The sequence below is a fragment of the Muntiacus reevesi genome, chromosome 3 (assembly GCF_963930625.1).
Source record: "Muntiacus reevesi chromosome 3, mMunRee1.1, whole genome shotgun sequence".
Classification (NCBI taxonomy): domain Eukaryota; kingdom Metazoa; phylum Chordata; class Mammalia; order Artiodactyla; family Cervidae; genus Muntiacus; species Muntiacus reevesi.
This window is the reverse complement of record NC_089251.1, coordinates 159,056,223-159,076,331: the sequence shown is the minus strand read 5'-3', so window position 1 is coordinate 159,076,331 and position 20,109 is coordinate 159,056,223. Positions and strand designations below refer to the sequence as shown.

The 20,109-nt window shown below is 48.0% G+C and overlaps 1 protein-coding gene across 1 annotated transcript in view; it reads right to left on the bottom strand.

Moving 5' to 3' along the window:
* Nucleotides 1-20,109, bottom strand: part of PDE10A (phosphodiesterase 10A) — a 552,081-nt gene that overhangs the window by 482,302 nt on the left and 49,670 nt on the right. The gene's annotated exons all lie outside the window — the stretch shown is intronic.

Below are 20,109 nucleotides of genomic sequence, written 5' to 3'. Positions count from 1 at the left end.
GCTTGGTAGAGAGATTATGTCTCGGGTCACTGTCATTGGACGTGGTTGATGACCGAGTGGGAAGCCCAGGGTGTGTGAGATCTAGAGTGTTAAGGCCCAGCGTGGCCCACGCCTGCACATGTACTGAACTGTCAGCCTAACTGTCGACGGGCAGGTTTTGGTGATTCACAAGGAAAATGTCCACCCAGTTGGAAGCACCTTCTCTATAGGGATGGGGCCCTACTTTCATTTTTGGTCGCATCTCCAGCACCCAGCCAGGTACCCAGCATGACGCTGATGCCCTCCACTAGCCGGATGAACTGTTGCACAGACAAATGGACTGCCACACCAAGCAGCGAAGGACGGGCTTTATTTCCTGTTATCCCTGACTCCACACCAGCAGTCTCTTCCAATTCACTTTGCAGAGCAAGTCGTCTGAAATATAACTAATGACGTCATTCTCCTGTTTTGAGACACCAGTGGCTCGCGGGCACACAGAGTGAAGTCCAAGGTCCTCAGCAGAGCTGTGGGCTGCACGGCCAACCTCCGCCCGCAGCAGCCCTGCCCTCGCCTCAACGCTGCCTCAACCTCCTCGACACAGAACGGCCCAGCACTCCCACACTCATCTGTGCAGCTGTGTCTTGATTTCAGCTCCTCTTTCCTGTGCTTGGAACGGCCTCCTGACTGTCTCAACTGTTCCTTTAAGACTCCATCTAGAAACCACCTCTGGTGGGGCCTCCCCTTTCTGCCCCTGGGGCGTGCTCAGGCCTTCTACTCAGCCTGAGAAATGATCAGACGGCATTCAGATAACCAACTGCTCTTGCTACTTCTCGGTCACACGGTGTGATTCCCAAGTGGACATGTTTTTCTCTTTCATTTGTTCCCACGACCAAACACAGTCCTGTCACATAAAATTGTACAAAGGTATTAGCTGATCTGATGTTCACTGCTGAAGTCTGAGTATCGGGGGATTTGCATACATTCTGTTGTTAAAGTTCCTTTACCAACACTCTGTCTGTTATTAACATTCGATCCCTTTTCTTCTTACACAATTTGTGTGAGATGTAGGATACAGTGATCAATATTTCTTTTCAGATTGAATAAAACAAAAACAAGTCTTTTTTTTTTTTTCCAATAGCAGCACTGGCTGCATATGCAGGTTACAACTTCTGTCCCATAAGCTCATGGTCCTTCCAGATCTCTGTTCACGGAAGCCCACCTCATCTCATCACGAGATGCGCCCTGACTTCTCTGACTGCGCCCTGACTTCTTTCTCAGAGAGCCACAAGATACACGGCAGGATTTGAACATGGGCTTCGGTGGCTGAATGTATATGATGCTGACATAGGTAAGAAGTAAAACAGCTCCTGAGAAATGAATCATTTTCCTTGATCTGTGCTTCTGGCTTCCAAGTCTCAAAGCACCAGTTAACTAATTGACTTTTATCAATCCAGACTGACTGGAGGGGTTTGGCATCATATGCATGGATCATTCCACCCCAAAGTAGGTTCTTTTCCTTGCACTTTGCTTGATGTCATGGACTCACATTGCGCCCTCACAGACCTGGCTTTCTGCAGTGGCCCATGTTCCGTCAGACACGGTTACTTGTGAGCGAGCTGACTACAAAACCACTTGAATTTGTGATCTCCGTCCACAGAAGAGAGTTCTACAAAGCTTCCCACGAGGGATGACACTTTCCGGCCTTGCTTGGCATCCCAAGGCGGCCTCCCAGCAGGCCCCGGCCAGTGGGACGTCGGCGGGAGCACCAGGTGTCCTTCCGGACCAAACCGTACAAACGTACAAGTGTGCCTTCTCCACGCTTTCTCCTTCCACGGTCTGAGTGCAGACACACGTGTCCCTGCGGAGCAGGCTGGGATGAAAGGGGCCTGGGTCCCTGAATCTCTCGCTGGGGAACCTGCCTGGGTGAGGAAGCCACTGTGCTATGAGCCAGAAGTAAAGCTCTACTGTGTTTGAGCCTTTCTGGTGGCTTCTTACAGCATCAAGCTCACTAGGACCCTATGGAATTGAGGAAGGCAGAAACATAGGTCATTTTGGCACTGTTCCCCATGCCCTATGTTCAATTCATTACCAAGTCCTGCTGTTTTACTTCCCAAGTAAAACTGAGATAGGGTGAAGGAGAGTCATAGGCTGTTAATGACTTAGGAGGGGTCCAGTTTTTATAGAATTTTATAACTAGGAAGGTAGAGGTTTGAATATTCATTCTTGTGCATTGGGATCCCATTGGAGAATGTTAATCAATAGAGTTTCTAGGTGGTTCCCATTTCTAAAAAATGTCTCTGACTGCTCTGCCTACAGTGCAGCAGGCCAAGAGAAGAGGATAGAAACCAGATGGAAGGCTACTTCAGACAGAAGCTGGACAAGGCTTCGAATAGTGGAAACGGAGAGAAGCAGATGGGTTTAAGACTGATTCTGAGATTTCCTTAAGGTTTGACGGTCATATGTAAAGGAAAGAGGGAGATCAAAGGTGACTGCTACCTTTGGTTGGAGGTTCACACCATTTCCTGAGATGCAAAAGCGGGGAAGAGAAAAAAAGAAACCCAAGTGTAAAGCAAGAATTCTCCCTTGGACATGTTAAGTGTGAGATTTCAATCAGACATCCACATGGAGAGGCCCAGAAAACTTTGCATGTCAGAGTCTGGTGCTCACTGAAAAGATGAAAAGTGGAGGTAAAATTCTGGACATTACTTTCATAAAGATTAATATTTAAAACCATCATTTCGGATAAGATCATTTGGGGAAAAAGTGTATATACAGAAAAGGGCTCGGTGCTCCAACACTTAGCAAAGAGAGAAGACAGAGGACAGCGACCAGGAAATAGGAGGAGAGACGTCACAGGAGCCGAGAGACGAGCACACGTCACGGAAGAAGCGGTGGTCAGCGGTGTGAAACTAACAAGTGGCTCAGACAGTAAAGAAGCCGCCTGCAATTTGGGAGACTCGGGTTTGATCCCTGAATCATGAAGCTCCCCTGGAGAAGAAACTGGCAACCCACTCCAGTACGCTTGTCTGGAGAATTCCATGGACAGAGGAGCCTGGCGGGCTACAGTCCGTGGGGTCGCAGAGTTGGACACAACAGAGCCACTAACAGAAGTACCTGTTAGGCTTTGGGACAACAGAAGGTACCCGCAGAAGGTCAACTTTCCCACAAGTTTCATTTTAACAAGAGGAGGAAGCCTCTTATTTCAACAAATACCTGGAAGAGGGGGAACAAAAACCAGGTGAAAGCTAAGACGAGCTTTGCAGCCCCCCACAATCTACAAGCAAGTTTGGGGGACATGACAGGGGGAGTGGGCTGTAGCTGTTAACGGGAGGTTCTGTTTGTGTGGAGGCTGTTCTGCAGCAGACTTGAAAACCTGGGTAAAGCTGTGGTGTTTGGCTTGGTCTTTCTCAGGTGGAGCATTTGACAGGATCTACAAGGCTCTCCCTGAACCCCAGAGAGCATAGACTAACAAGTGACTGTTAGCAACAGCTCCACAGCTTGGGCTAAAAAATGGGAGGGGAAAAGGTAGATTCTCCACCTGCAGCAGATGAAGAAACCAGGAGGTACTGCTTTCTGAGCAGACGTCAAAGACAGCAGCCAGGAAAAGAGCAATGATCATAAGGAGAGCAGAGTATTTAATTTTGCTTGGGAGTAGCTTATTACAAACGTGGATTCCATTGCCAGCTGAGGTGCAGGAACCCTTAAGAACAAGCAAGGGGAATTAGGAAGTACTGACACACAGCCTGCACATGATAAATGGACAGAAAATTCCAGTGAAACCTGGAGGTGCCGCCAATGCAAGTTACACACTTGTTAGTTGACAGTGGGGTGTTAGATGTCATGAAACGCACTCTGCCTAAAGGTGGGCAGAAGATGCTATCTGAGGACATGGGAACTCTGGCATCATAGTCCGTTGACAGGAGTAGGCTTGGAATTGAGCCATCAATTCAAATGGCTTTGAATTTGAAAGCCCAGTAGAATTTGATAAATTGTATGCTTCTAACATCAACTTGGAGGAGCTGAGGTGGCTCAGATGATTAAAAAAATCTGCCTGTAATGCAGGCCATCTGAGTTTGAACTCTGAGTCAGAAAGACCCCCTGGCAAAGGGAATGACCACCCACTTCAGTACTTTTGCCCAGAGAATTCCACACAGAGGAGCCTGGCGGGCTACCGTCCACAGGGTTGCAGAGAGTCAGACACAACTGGGAGAATAACACTCTCACTGGAGGAGCTGAACCACAGTGCTACTCTCTTCTCTCTTCTGGTTCTCTATCACCTTCCTGTACATACACACATACATACATACACACACATATCATCTGCCGTAATCCATAACTGGTGACAACAGAGCAGGCATAAACTGCAGAAAAGGTACCAGGTCCTGCAAACTGCACTTCCTTAGGAAAACAGCTGTAAGCTGACCAAGTACAGGGAGTGGGGATTTAGGGTTGTGCTTCCCAGGCAGTCACCCTGCTTATTTAACTTATATGCAGAGTTCATCATGTGAAACGCTGGACTGGATGAAGCACAAGCTGGAATCAAGATTGCTGGGAGAAATATCAACCTCAGATATGTAGAAGACACCACCCTTATGGTGAAAAGCAAAGAAGAAATAAAGAGCCTCTTGATTAAAGTGAAAGAGGAGAGTGAAAAAGTTGGCTTAAAACTCAACATTCAGAAAACTAAGATCATGGCATCTGGTCCCATCACTTCATGGCAAATAGATGGGGAAACAGTGGAAACAGTGGCTGACTTTATTTTGGGGGGCTCCAAAATCACCACAGATGGTGACTGCAGCCATGAAATTAAAAGATGCTTGCTCCTTGGAAGAAAAGTTATGACCAACCTAGACAGCATATTAAAAAGTAGAGACATTACTTTGCCAACAAAGGTCTGTCTAGTCAAGGCTATGGTTTTTCCAGTGGTCATGTATGGATGTGAGAGTTGGACTATAAAGAAAGCTCAGCACCAAAGAATTGATGCTTTTGAACTGTGGTGTTGGAGAAGGCTCTTGAGAGTCCCTTGGACTGCAAGGAGATCCAACCAGTCAATCCTAAAGGAAATCAGTCCTGTATATTCATTGGAAGGACTGATGCTGAAGCTGAAAGTCTAATACTTTGGCCATCTGATGGGAAGAACTGACTCATCTGAAAAGACCCTGATACTGGGAAAGATTGAAGGTAGGAGGAGAAGGGTAGGACAGAGGATGAGATGGTTGGATGGCATCACCGACTCAATGGACATGGGTCTGAGTAAACTCTGAGAGTTGGTGATGGACAGGGAGGCCTGGCATGCTGCAGTCCATGGGGTTGTAAACAGTCAGACATGACTGAGGGACTGAACTGAACTTCCCAGGGAGAAATATGGGTCTGGAAAAAGCTGCTTCTCTATCTTGATACAAAGCTTTATCTTGATAATTCACTGGAGTGTCAAGAAAATGGAACACAGAAGTCTCAGAGCTGGCTCAACCCAGTTTGGAAAGAGTTGAAGGATCCCCATCTGTTCCAGAGAAAACGAATTTTGTTGCAGGTTCTGAAGAAGACCCTGACTTTATCACAAGGTACTCCTACTAGGGCTCCCTGGTCAGGACCAGCCAATGAGGGAGAAAGGAGAGGAGGAAATATGTTTTTCAGTCATGACAGGATTTTAATTATTCCATGAATAGGTCCTGACCTGATGATAGGAGGCAGCTGGATGAGAAATTTTCCGAAGTTGTAATACATTTTTACAATCGCTCACCTGATCAGCTGCTATCTGCTTGGCAAGGGCACCATCCCTTCAGGCAAATAGGAAATAAAATAGAAAACAGCTTCAGGATAAAATTAACCAAAGCAGTGGTCTGATACTTTACAGAGGTGTACAGAGGTGTCAAGAGCAATGTTAAAAAGGCATTTGTAACCGGCCACCTACTTGGTTCCTGGAGGAAGATGGTGCAAACGGACTGGGGAAGGCCACCAGTTTGCTCCTCTGGGCCTGCAGGAGGCTCCCAAGGCCGGGACTCCATCCTGAAGGATGAAATCCACCCAGGAGGGACTTTCCTGATACCCGAAGACCCAGCCTGAGAAGGCCAGCCAATCCCACAACTGGCCACAACGAGGCCCATAAACCTCGAGGGATTAACAGGTGAAGAGGCCAAAGGAGGGATCCTGATGTCTTGTCCCACCCAGCATTTTCGGGGGATGCTCCACCTGCTCCAGGAAGTGCAAGTATGTGGAGGTGGCCGTTGTCGGGGTAGAGAGCGCCCTTCTGCTAGCAGGACCCCCAGTCCCGCCTCTGAGAGGCCTCCCTGTGACACCCCCTCCCCCACTCTCTGCTGCTGGACGCTGGGGTGAAACGCCCACTTGGGGGCCCCCAGCATCCTCCTGGGGTTCCAGCCAGCCCCTGCGGGAGTCAGGACAGGCGGCTTCCCAGCTCCTCTCACCCCAGGACTTTTGTAAGAGTCTGTCCCCCTGTGACTGCTCTTGGTACCCCAGGGCTGAGACCCTGGGCACCCCCTAAAAGAGCCCCAGCCTCTCTAACCTGCCGGTTGTAGCATCCACAGCTCGGGGGCCGGGGGGTGGGCAGATTATTCATGACTGTGCTGGGAGCCCACCCACAGGTGGCCGGAAGTCGGCCACGGTCACAGCAGCGGTAAATGTCACTGTAACTCTGCTCCTGTCCTCTCCCGGGCAACTTTTTCAAGCGGAAGTCCAGCTGATTCACAGCGTTGTGTTACTTTCCGGTGTAGAGCAGAGCGCTTCAGTTATACACAGACACACATTTATCCTTTTTTCAGATTCTTTTCCATTCCAGGTTCTTGCAAGATACTGAGTTCCCTGTCCTCTACTGGGTCCATCTTAATGACCCCCAGGCAGCCCCCCTTCCTGAAGGACTTCCCCCTGCCAACACCAGCCGTCCGGACGCCCGTGCTGTGTGAGGGGTTCTCTCACGGCGGCTCCTCAGCCGGTCTCTTCTCCTCATACGGCTCACCACCCGCCACCGCCCCACCATCCTCCCCACCTCACTGTGTCGGGGGCCACCCCCTGCCCTGCGGCTCCCCCACACGGGGACGCCTCTGCCATCTCGGTCTCATTCCTCTCCTCAGCAGCCCAGCCACCACCAGTGAAGCGCATTAATAATTCCCAGGACATAAACCCGGGATCTGGGTTATACAATAAAGTCTAATCGTTTTCTTCCTCCTTTGCGCTCAGCCTTGCTTCCCTTCAGCGTGCGAACAGGCCTCACGCCCAGCCCAGGATGCCAAGGTCCAAGATGGCGGCTGGCGGTGCGCAGAGAGGCTGCGCGGTGGACCTGGGCGGAGCAGCCCCGCCCCAAAGCCCCGCCCCCTCTATAGCCCCGCCCACCTGGCCCGTGTCGCGTGGTGGGCACCGCTCAACGGACCCCAGTGGAGGGCCTTGCTCTCCCTTCTCCCGGGACCCCCTGCTCCAGACCGCACGCGCTCCTGTCATGCCTCCTCCACTGCGGTCACCCCTGCCCCGGTCTCCTTCCTGCTGCCTCCCCAACACCAGAGCTCAAAAGCCGCTTCGCTTTGCTGTCTCCACCCCGCCCTGCCCCGTGGCTTCAAAGAGCACCAGTGCCAGTGACTCCACGCTTAATTTTCAGCCAGAACCCCCGGGCAGAGGTCCCACTGCAAGCCCAGCTGTGCTCACACCTGCACCCCCCGGCACCCCTTTCTCCAGGCTTCCCATTTCGTAAAAAGGGGATCCTTGCTCCTAGTTGCCCAGGACTTCAATCCCGGAGTCCTCCTGACCCGCCCTGCCCCCCACACCTCACCAGTCCCCTGCACACCACCGCGTGTCCAGAGCCAGACCACCACCCCCTCACCATGCCCGCTGCGGCTCTGATGGAGGCCCAGCTCCAAAGTGGGGGGCTCAGTCTTCCAGGGGCCCCGAGTTCATCTCTGACGACTCTCCCCTCACTGCCTCCTCTTCGAAGGGTTCCTTGGCTACTGGTCCACACGGCTTCTCCCACTAGACACAGTTTTGAACGTTTGTCGCCCCCCCTCCAAACACACACACTTCCTACCTCCTTTCCCTGTTTCATTTTTTTTTTTTTTGGTATTGATTGTTGTTTTAAAAATGCACCTGTCTTGTTTACTTTCTCTTTTCTCCACTAGAATGTAAGCCTGGGCAGGGATTTTACTCTAGTGTTCTCTTTCTGTGTCCCTAGTGCCTGAAATAGTGTTTGGCATGAGCTAGATGCTCCATAAACACATGTTGGGTGAAAGATGTGATGTGATGTGAAATGACTGGACATGACATGTTGTGTTGTGATAGACAACCCCATCCTGGGTTGGAAGATGAGAGACAAAGGTGACCAGGGGTGGGCAGACTCAAGGACATGCTGAACCTTCAAGGAATAGGATGTTGGTGAGGAGGTAATCTACTTGGGCAGAAGACTCAGGAAGTCAGAGATGGTGCCCCAGAGCTGAACGGGGGGAACGATATGTTTACATTCAGACTCTCCCCAACGAACAGATGGGAATGTTTTGATTGCTCATCAGATAGTCAAACGACATCTAAATAAATTGCTGACAAATTCGTTAAGTACAGTGCTTTCTGCTTGGAAGATTCACAAAGCAACTAACATATACACTGTCTACCAGCTTAAAAGCAATACTGCCAGAATTAAATCTATATTTGAAATTTTCTTTTAATAACATCTTAGGATTTTTTTTAAAGTCTAATTTGGTTCTTCAAAAGAGATGAAGATTTAGTTCCTAGTAAAAATGAATTTACTTCCTCAATTTCTTTATTCCCATATACTAGAAGATCCTATAACTACACTGGAGTCAAAAATTGCAAAAAAAAAAAAAAGTTCCAAATTTTGCAAATACAACCTAACAAGTATCAAGAGTATTACATTTTGCAAAGCCAAAGAAAAAGAATGTAGATTTGGGGATCAGGAAGCTTGGATCTGAATTGCTTATCAGACATCTTAGCTATTCTCAGCCTCAGTTTCATCACCTGAAAAATGGGAATCCTGATATGCACCTTGCAGAGCTACTGTAAGGACCAGAACCTGTGTGATCACAGCAACTAGCAGAGTGCCCTGCATATAGCACATACTCCAGGGTGGCGCTAACAGCCAATTACCAAAAAATAAAACAGCCTATCTAATCTTGATGTTAGTAAGGGATTTTTAACAATTGTGATGTGATCACAACTAGAAAATTCTCATAACTCTAAAACCCCCAACCATGAACAAAAGCCATCAGCAAATCCTTCTCCCAAAACAGTGCTTTTTATTCAAATGTCAACTTTTTAAAGGAGAAGGTAACAGTGTACATATTCCATTATTTCCTGAACACTTTCATAAACTACAGGGCTCCTAAAATGGCATGCAAAGACCTTGTTACATAATTCTGAGTTTCTCAGAATTACATAATTTTTTTTTAACCAAAAAGGACTTTAGAACCATAGAATTTCCCTAAAAATAAAATGATTTTATTCTACAGACAAGGACTTGAAGACCAGCTCCCATCTGGTTGTACAGGCAAGACCTAGCACAGTCGGCAGACTGCTGAGTCATGACTGCCGCCTGCACTGTGACTGGGCTGGCCAGTAAAGCAGATGAGTGAACCGTGGGAAGGAGAGCCCCGGCCTAGAAAATCATTTCAAATGAGGCCCGGTCCACCTCTGGTCCCTGACACCAGTGTTTCTGTATTGTAACATTCTTTATGTGCGGCTCACCCACCAGTAGCAGAGAGATGCGCTGGACATGGACCCGGGCTCACCCCCGACACCTGCACAGCCTCGAAGGGATGGCAGGTCACACGCCTGGTGAAGCCATCACACCACGTGCACGTTCACATAGAAGGAGAGTGGAAGCCAGGGCTTGAAGAGCCGGGCGGAGGGAGTGTGTTTCCAGCGGGGGAGAGGCGCTCTTAGAGGACCGGAGCGGGTGGGGTCTTTGCTCTGGAAAAGGTCTGCCCTCACCTCCTCAGGGCTCACTGCTGGGTCTTCCAGCGGTGTGAAGACTTGATTGAGCACTCAGTCCTCATCAGTCATGGATTCCATATCGGGATTCCCCTACGCGCTAAAATGTATTCATCCCCCCAAGCCAGCGCTCGTGGTGATTTTGCTATCAGACACACATATGTGTGTGTGCTAAGTCGCTTTAGTTGTGCCCGACTCTTTGTGACCCTATGGACCATTGCCCGCCATGCCCCTCTGTCCGTGGAGTTCTCCTGGCAAGAATACTGGAGAATTTCCTACTTCAGGCAATCTTCTCAACCCAGGAATCCAACCAGCATCTCTTGTCTCCTGCATTGGCAGGTGGGTTCTTTACTACCAGCACCACTTGGGAAGCCCGTCAGATGCACAAAGAGAGGAGAAAAATTTTAGTCTTCTAATGGAGGCATGTGTCCCCTGCTGAAGCTGAACAAGGTGACACTGCCTTCTTGTTTCAGCTTGTACTACTGTAAATAAGTACCCCTCTTGTGGTCCATTAAGTGCCACATTTCCCACATTTTGTGTTTCGTATATGTGCGTGTGTGATTTCACTGTATAAAATGGCCCCCAAGTCCAGGGCTGAAGTGCTGTTTAGGGCTTTATGGGGAAAGGACATTTGTTAGATAAGCCTGGTTCAGGCATGAGTCACAGTGCACTTGGCTCTGAGTTCACTGTCAGTGAAACCACAGTGTAGATTAAATAAAGTCTTTAAACAGAAACACAGAACATAAGGGTTTTCACTTATCAGTGAACAAAAACATGACCAGAGGCTGGCAGGAACCTAACCCTATATTTCCCTTGGGAGCAGTGGTTCGGTGTTGACTGCTTCTGTGTTTGTGGTGACCACAGAACAGAACTACCATGACAAGAACTGACTGTATGTATGCACATATACAAAAAAGACTTTCCTGGTGGCTCAGATGGCAAAAAATTTGCCTGCCACGTGGGAGACCCAGGTTTGATTCCTGGGTTGGGAACATCCCCTGGAGAAGGGCATGGCAACCCACTCCAGTATTCCTGCTGGGAGGATTCCACAGACAGAGGAGCCTGGTGGGCTACAGTCCAGGAGGTCACAAAGAGTCAGACACGACTGAGCGACTAACACTTTCACTTTCGTGTATGTATACACACACTCATGCATATTAATAGATATGCATATGTGCATGTACGTGTGATGACATAAACATGTGTGGGAAGATGTGGCTTGTAGCCTGGGTCATGGTTTCATGAAAGGCGGCTGTCATGATTCAATAAATTACATAAACCAATAAACCAGGAGACCTCAGGAGATGGGAAGTAAAGCAGAAAGGAAGTGCACTGAGTCTGCATGAATCATTCCTCTGCGGCCTGAATCCGGGACAGGACGTGAGAGAAATGTGTCACGTGAGTGCTCCTCCCGGCTTTGCAGGGAGACTTCTTGTCTTCCTTATCACAACTCTGACTTCACCAGGCCTGTGAGAGTTCCAGCACACAAGTGCTTCTTTTCATGCATTTCGATGGCAACGCTTTCCCTATATTTTCAGTATTCTAAATATTTTAAGGGTCACAAATTATTTGTCTCCAAGTAGTTGAAATTATCAAACTTTAAATGTTAATATGTTAAACCAAACACCCCCCCCCCCCCAATACACACATCTCTATTGGTGTGAGCATAGGGGAAAAAAAGGAGGCTTTTCCAACTGTCAACATTTTAAAGCAGTGTTATCGGCTTTGAGGTTCCCATAGCAACAGGCTCCATTGCCTAGGTGACAGTGATCTTATGATGTCACCAGTGAGCTAAACAAACTTGGAAAACAAATGGACGTGGCCTCCTGAGCGTCCCCACATCTTGGAGTCGCCTCTGGGCCTTGGAAAGGAGACGTAGCAAGTGCAGCTTCATGACGTTACGGGTGCACTTCATAAAGGTGATCCCAGGACCTGACCTGTTAAAGCATCCTCACCTTCCAGGGGTTTGCAACACTAACCAAGTGGCCCTTCGCGTTGTCCTGTGGCGATTTCTCCCAGCTGCAGAGCAGATGCCGGAATGCAGACACGGCATCTTGGAGGAAAACGCAGCAGCTGCACAAAGGGATGAGGGAGGGGGGGATGGATCGTGTCCAGGGAGGCTGTCACCAACTCAGGCAGCAGGAGCCACTCTGGAAAAAGCTGATGAGATGTGTGAACCATCCGGGGCCAGTTTCTCCTTTCTCAGACCAAGTGAGAGCCAAAATGCAGGAAGAAACGCCCATCTTGGTTTCATTCTATTAATATTTCCGTGAGTGTGTAATCTCACACGTGTGGAAAAGATAAGTTATACAAGCGGGGAGTAGTTTAAAGTATATTTAAGACCAAAAACCTAGACTCGGAAAAGGATTCCATGCTCTCTTCCAATTCATCTCACAACTGGTTTGGTTGAATGACACACACGTGGTCAGGATGCTTCTAGAGAAAAAGTGAAGTTCAGAGAATGGGGATGCAGTTTTTTTTCAAGGCACGGAAAAACTATCCTGTTCCATATTTTTTCCAAAATCATAAAATAAAGTTTAGGCACTTTATAATTCCCCCCAAAAGAGCTTTTAACAAACAGCATGGAGCTCTAAGTTGAAAATGTATAATTGCAGAATGTGTCCAAAGGCAATTTTCTTCTGCAAAAGGAAAGTGTTCACTCTAATTGCTTGCATCCAACCGAAAGTGTAAGAATTAGTCTTAGAGGTTGAGGCCTGGACAGATATTAGGTTGGACAAGTGTGAGGCTGAGGTCTCTTCTCTCAAACTGGAGTGATTGGGGGCAGGGGGGGGGAAAGACCAGTGAATTTTCAGGAAATTTTAAAATAGAATGAGAAATAACTTGAGAATAAGATAATATAAATAAATCCTAAAATCTGATATAGACCGTATATTCCATGTGAGGGCTAGAATGAAGAGTTACGAAGCCCAGTGGACTAAAGGAGCGTAGGCTTTCCCACACCCACCGAACCTGTCAGAGCTGAGGTCAGGTCTCCTCTGGAGCAGAGAAGCGGCAACACCACAGAACCAGGAGGGCGTCAGGCCCTCCCCCGCCGAGCACAGAGCACTGCTGTCTCTTCCGCCATCGGTTCTCAGTGACCTGGCCAGCCCTAAAACTTTCCTGCCTGGTGAACCCCCCAGGGCACTGCTCATAAAATCAGATGGCGGGGACTTCCTTGGTGGTCCAGTGGTTAAGAATCCCCCTCCCAACGTAGGGGATGCAAGTTTGAGTCCTGGTCAAGGAACTAAGATGCTACATGCCACGGGGCAACGGGGCCTGTAACTGCTGGGGCCCTGTCCTGCAACAAGAGAAGTCCATATGCCGCAATGAAGCCCCAGCACTGTCAAAATAATAAATAAACTATAAAATAAAAAAATGGCCACAGGACCTGAATAGACATTAAAAAAAAAAGTCAGACGGCACAGTGCTGCGTCATCGGGGTCCATCCTAGAGTCCAATGCGTTCTGCTTTTGTTCCTCTAAAAGCCAAGATTATTGCTACAAGCCTAGGTCGTGGCCAAGCACACGCTTCCTAGTTTCTCTAGCTTCCTTGTTTCTTCAATACATCACTCAGTCTGCTCAGACACTGGGGTTCAAAGACAGGAGCCCCTCTGACATTCTGATGAGAAAGCAAATTAGCCAAGATGTTGCTGCGTCCAGGCTCTCTCGCCCCACGTTTTGCCAATAATGACTGTAACAGCGGAGCTCATTCCCAGCACTGCGCATGCTGTCAGGGGGTCCTTGACTCGCTGGATCACCGGCTACTTCGCGCTGTACGGACACGTGGGCTCCACCTAAGAGGCGGCGGCCTCGCTGCCGCGGCTGTGCCCGCTGGGTCTGCCACAAGAGGAGAGGATACACCGTGTCCACCGCCGCGGCTGCGGTGCCAGCCCGGAGAGAAGACAGCGTCCGCAGCTCCTGTGGCTCCCGGCGTTTTCTTCCAGCTTCCCCGCCTGCCCCTGGTCCACCACGGGTTCAGCAAACAGTGCGCACCGCATGAACAGGATCGGCCATACAGATGATCACAGGTTTTAGCTCCCTCTTCTGACTGTACTTCTGAAACAATCCAAAGTCTGAGACGATCTTGGAATTAATACGTATGAGTCCACCAGAAAAAGATCTTGGTGTGAAATCCGAAAAATGCTTAGTCCAGCCATGCCCTGAGGTCTGAACACTACGTTTTTAAATGAAGACAATAGCAAACAACGTGTAATTACTTTCACACAAGGTGGCATTGCTATGGGAACATTCACTTGGGCATGTACAATGATTCTGCTTTAAATATTCTTAAAAAAAAAACAAAAACAAAAACGTTGTCAGCAATTGTGGGAACTAGCGCCAGTTTCTAATTTGCAATCTGTTGATCCAAACATGTTTCTGCAAAATCTGCCAGTAACAGAAAGGTAAAATGTCTGTCAAGCGTCATGAGACTCCATGACCTAATTCCAAGTTTGATTTCTACGTGTCCTTTTTGCTATAACTGGGTCAGTAAGTGTGCAGATGCGAATCCATAATTTAAGGCCAAGCCTTCTTGTTGGTTTCATCTTACAGGACAACACAGCAGCCAAAGCGAATGACGAAGAGAAAAGAAAACAAGACACACCAGTGCCTCCCTTCTGCTGCCTCTTTCTCCTGCTTTGCTCCAGATCCGTATGCGCGCTAAACTCATCTATATTGAGCGTGATATTGTGCGTCTCTGGGTTAAAAGATGGTAGAAACAGGAAAACAAAACAGAAAATGGATTCCTTTTGGCCTTCACTGATTACTAACAATTCTGTCTCTTCTGCGTGGCTGTCAAACAAATTCCATATTAACTTGCCCTGCGGGCAGTGGCCCAACCATCTTGTCATCACGATAAATTAAAACAATGTCCTCTGTTAACCGATGTTGCCACTTCTGTCTTTACCATATGGGCATCTTCAAAGAGTCATCTCTCTTGTCCAGGTTCGGTGTTGACAGGATATCCTCAGTTACAGGCAGCAGAACATTCCATGAAAAAATAGTTTAAATGGTTGCAACTTAGAGTCCCATATCAGAAGCCTCAGGGTTGGGTGGTTCAAAGACTGGCTACCTCAGCAGCTCAGAGTCAAGCCTTCGCTGAAACTCGTTTGGCTTTCCTTCCACGGCAGCAGGGTGGCAGCAGAAACTGCCAGCATTGCACCCAGCTCAGGGAAGGGGAGTCCTGGCTCCCAACCCAAGCTCTGTTTCATTTTGGTAAAAAAAAAAAAAAAAAATGGGTTTCCCAGCAGCCCTCTCCTGCTACAGAGGCTGGAATTGGGCTACCTGGCCCATACGGAGCCATCACTAACAGGGAGAACTGAATTACCATGGTTGTCTTAGGCCAGTTAGGATTCCCCCTGGACTAGCAGGAGCCCACGGTCCCAGGACACTCAGGGACAAAGTGAGATTCTGCCAGCGGCAACGAAGCAGAGAGACAGAATGGCTGTGAAGAGTGTCTGCTACACACCCTGGACAATCTCTGTAGCCAGGAGATGGTGAACTCTAATGCTTAGTTCTAAGGCAGAATGGGGGCAAATTAAGGAAGAAGACGTTGGCCTCCACTATTGAATATCCGTTGTGCTAACTGAAGGGGAAATGCTCTAAAGTCTGTCATCTGTAGCTTAACAGGTTCTCCCTTCAAACCTGCATTTTCTCACTGAGGTCCCCAGCCATCTGCTCCCGAGGGAGGGACCTGGCTTCCGATTCCCCTAGGGGTTGCGCCTCACTCTCCTCATCCCCCAGCTGATGCTGGGTGAATACAGGAAGTCCATTGGAATTAATTCACTTAATGCTCTTGAAAGGAAAATAACCCTGGAATCCAACAATCCCAAGGTGGTGGAAAAAAACTGACTGAACAAAGTTAGCTTAAATTCCATGTATTAGAGGCTGGAGGAATGTTGAACCATGAGGGTCTCATCATGTATAGAATTCTATGAAAGGCGGCATCAAACATGGAAGCAGTTTCTCTTCTATAAACTTTTTTAAAAGAGAGATTTAAGTTCACAAAACATTTGAGCAGAAAGTACAGTTTCCACATAAGCCCTACCCCTGCGCATGGACTGTATATTGTTAAGTTACCAGTCAATTTGCGAATATGGATAATGAAAATGTGATTTACATTTCCAGGTTTAAAACAATAAAATGTGTTGGCTTATTTTCTTTCAGAACATACCTCAAACCACTGTCAATTTCTGTATTAAGAGAGCTGGAATTAATGTCATTGATACTTAAATGATTGTTAATAATCATTATCTGCCTCCAGGAAGAATAACAGAAATTCTCCTTCCCAAACAAGAATTATTTTACTTCCCAAAAGTTTAACTGAGATTTACAATTTTTTTCGTAGAATTGCTTGAATGACAAACTGATTTTTACACTTAAACTACTTGCATCTAAAAATACATTTAAATATTCCATATATATATATATATGTGTGCTCTGATGCTGCTTAATCACTTCAGTCGTGGCTGACTCTTTGCGACCCTGGGAATTGCAGCCCGCCAGGCTCCTCTGTCCATGGGATTCTCTAGGCAAGAATACTCGAATGGGTTGCTAGTTTCTTTTCGAGGGAATCTTCCCAACTCAGGGACTGAACCCGAGTCTTCTGCACTGCCGGCAGACTTTTTTTATCACTAAGCCACCAGGGAAGCCCTTGTATATATGTACCCACAGTAAAGCATGAAGCATGTTAGTTTTCATTTTGTTTGTGATGTGGGCCATTTTTAAAGTCTCTGTTGAATCTGTTACAGTATTGCTTCTGTTTTATGTTTCAGTTCGTTGGCCTCAAAGCATGTGGAGTCTTGGTTCCCCCACCAGGGGTGGACCCACACTTCCTACATCGGAAGGGGAAGTCTTAACCGCTGGACCACCAGGGAAGTCCCAGTTTACATTTTTAAACCGAGCTGGTTCTGCTGTCGCTTCCTAGAGGCATGCGTGAGCCAGCCCACGTCTCCTCCCAGGCTGTCCCACGCCGCTCCCCCAGGGGTGGCCGTCCGGGCACCTGGGAGGTCACAACACAAGTGCCACAGACTCACAGTCTCTCTGTGGATGTGTTTGCAAGCTTGTGATAAGCTTCAGGGAGCTGTTTTCAGTGACAGATGACAGAGAATCTGCTCCTACCAAACGGCGGAAGCATGGATGGAAATCACAGTCTTCTGGGAAGCGCTTTGTACCCACAGACGCCGCACATTGTCAGGTTTAAAAACCTGACTGTTGTTGAATAAACATGGGGAGATAAGGGACTTCCTTCCCGAACAGCCCATCTTGATGATGAAAATGTTTTCTTCTCTGATGGACCGGGTTCTTTGGGGAGGAATTCAGAGAGAGCCTCGTCCCCGCACCCGCCGTTCCCATTCCGGCAGTGACGTCTGCCCCGCAGATGTGAGCAGGCACCTTCCCTTGGGCAGGGCGGCCGGCAGCCACGCGGGGCCTACACCCCGGGGAGGGGGGTGCAGGGTCCTCCGTGGCACGTGCTCGGATGGGGTGAGCCGCCCACCCAGGCACCCGCCGGCACTTCCTGCTACCAGACGGAGCTGGGCCCTTCCACCGTCAATACAGTCTCCCCACTCTAGTCAGAGGGCAGCCAGCTTCCTCTGTAAGGGCCACATATTCAGTAGCAAGTTGGGCTTCCGGGGACACAGAGGCTCTCTCACCCTCAGTGCTCGCCTCGCCCTGCTTCCCTTGTCTCCTCCTCTCCCCCTCCTCCCACTCTTTTCCTTCCCTCCTCCCCCACCCCTTCTCCTCCTATTTATGACCCTTCGAGGAGGTAGAAGCCATCCTTATTTTGTGGGTTCTACTGAAACAGACCACTGGCTGGGTTGACAGACTTCCGTCTGCAGTCTGCTGGGCCAGGTCGACCATCCAAAGCTATCTTTACAATCCTATTTTTAGGACTATAATCACTTAGTGGCTCTTCAACCCGATCTTTCCAACATTCCCTGGACTTCATTGTGCAGATGAAAGTGGACCTGATATTCCAATCAAAGTCTGAAGGCAGAAATCCCACTGCTGACAACTTCCAGAAGCCTCGTGGGGACAAGGATACTTCCCTGAGCCCGTTCTGTACACACATTCGAGTCTCTGAGTCTTTATAGATCTGGCTTCTAATATCACCCGCCATTGGATACTCTTCAATCACCCCAGAAAATGATGTGATCTAAACACACTGCTGCTTGAGTTGCGTCTGAGGTGAACAGTTGTGCAACAGTGTAACCACACTCACTGGTCACGCGGCGTCTGCCTCAGCTTTCATGCTAAGCCAGCAGAGGTGACTAGTTGCATTGGAGACCACTGGCCCACAAAACCGAAGACATCTACTGCTGGCCCTGTGCAGAGGAACTTTCCTGGTCCCTGATCTAAAGCACGATCAAGCTCACTCATTTATCTACTTTGCTACCTACCTGCCCCCATGCATTCTTGCACTCATTCCTTCCTTCAAAATCCTTACTGACATATGTACACTATTGATATGCGTATTGATGACACTATGATGACATATACACACTATGACGCATGTTGATACTGTGCATAAAGTAGGTAACTAATGGCAACCTACTCCATGGCTCAGGGAGCCCTGCTCAGTGCTCTGTAGGGACCTGAATGGGAAGGAAATCCAAGGAAGAGGGGATGCATGTGTGTGTGCAGCTGATTCATGTTGCTGTTCAATAGAAACTGACACAGCATTGTAAAACAACTCTACGCCAATAAAAAGCAATTTAAAAAATTCTTACTGACAATCTGCACATATGGCACTCTGTTGATGTGGAGGGGGAGATATGTTATAGTACGAGGACTCTCCTCTTTAAGAATGAGGTCACTGGTCTTCCAACCCTGTATAATTATATCCAATGTTTTCCTTTAAAGCTTAGGTGCTTTCTCTCTCTCTCTCTCTCTCTCTCACATACACACACATACACTCACTCACTCATACACCTGCTTATTATAAACCCCAGGACAAAAATCAAAGTCAGCAGTGAGCATGATCAGCCTTTGTTATATCTTGAAATCAATTAAAAATTGGTTGTGATGTTTCCACCCCATGCCCACAACCCATCGGTATTCCCTCACCTCCCTGTTTCTATCATTATCTAAAAGGTTATTATTTGTGTTTCTCAATCTACTTGTTTCACACGGCACAACCCACTAGAATGTTCCATTCCAAGGGTCAGGAGTTTGGTCTTACATCACTGCACCCTCATCACCTGGAGAATGCCTGAGCCAGTCAGCACTTAACCAATATTAGTTAAACACGTTTTCAAGACATCATCACATCTTCTCCAGCTGCTGTTGTGATTTAAGTCTGCTTGGAGAAAGAATCTGTGTCTGCTCACAGAATAACCTGCAGACCAGAGTGGTTCTGGAGAGATTTGGCCACAATGTTAGAGCAACTATGCTATTTTCCTCTTGTATATTTGTGTGTATAGAAAGAAGAATTAAACCTCGGAGTGTTTTAACCGTCGATGTGTTTGGAGATGACTGTCACATCATCTACACAGAAAAATATCAATGATGTGCTAACCTTCTGCCCTTGGAATGCAGGAACCCCTGAAGATACAGGTAATGAAACCATCATTTCTCAGGTTTCTGTGACATCACAGTCGTAACGGTGAAAGGAAACAGTGTGTCCTAATCCCACCCTTGGGAGGGCAAGCCGGAAAATACAAAGATGGAGGATGGAATCAGTGTTGTCACACACAAGAAAAGACCCTCTACTGTTAGGGAGTTCCATCTTGATTCTAAGGAGGCAGGAATAACACGAATAACCACCTGATGAGCGGTCAGATCTTCTTGTGCCATCAGCTGCTCTTAAACCAAGTGGTGCAAATACATCACTTGGGGGGTGGCGGGGAAGGGCCACAGCACATGGTGTTCAGCTGAGTTTGCATGGCGTGAAATTATAAACTGGAACAATAAAGGAAAGAGGTCTTCATATTTGATAGTTAGATATTCATACTGGGAGGGAACTATTTTTCTTTTCTTCTTTTTTTTTTTCTGAAGTATGGCTCAACCTTGTGGCTCAGCAGTAAAGAATCTGCCTGCAATGCTGGAGACCCAAGTTCCATCTCTGGATGGGTCAGATGCCCTGGAGAAGGGCATGGCAACCCACTCCAGCATTCTTGCTTGAAGAATCCCATGGAAAAGGGAGCCTGGCAGGCTACAATTCACAGGCTTGCAAAGAGGCGGACATGACTGA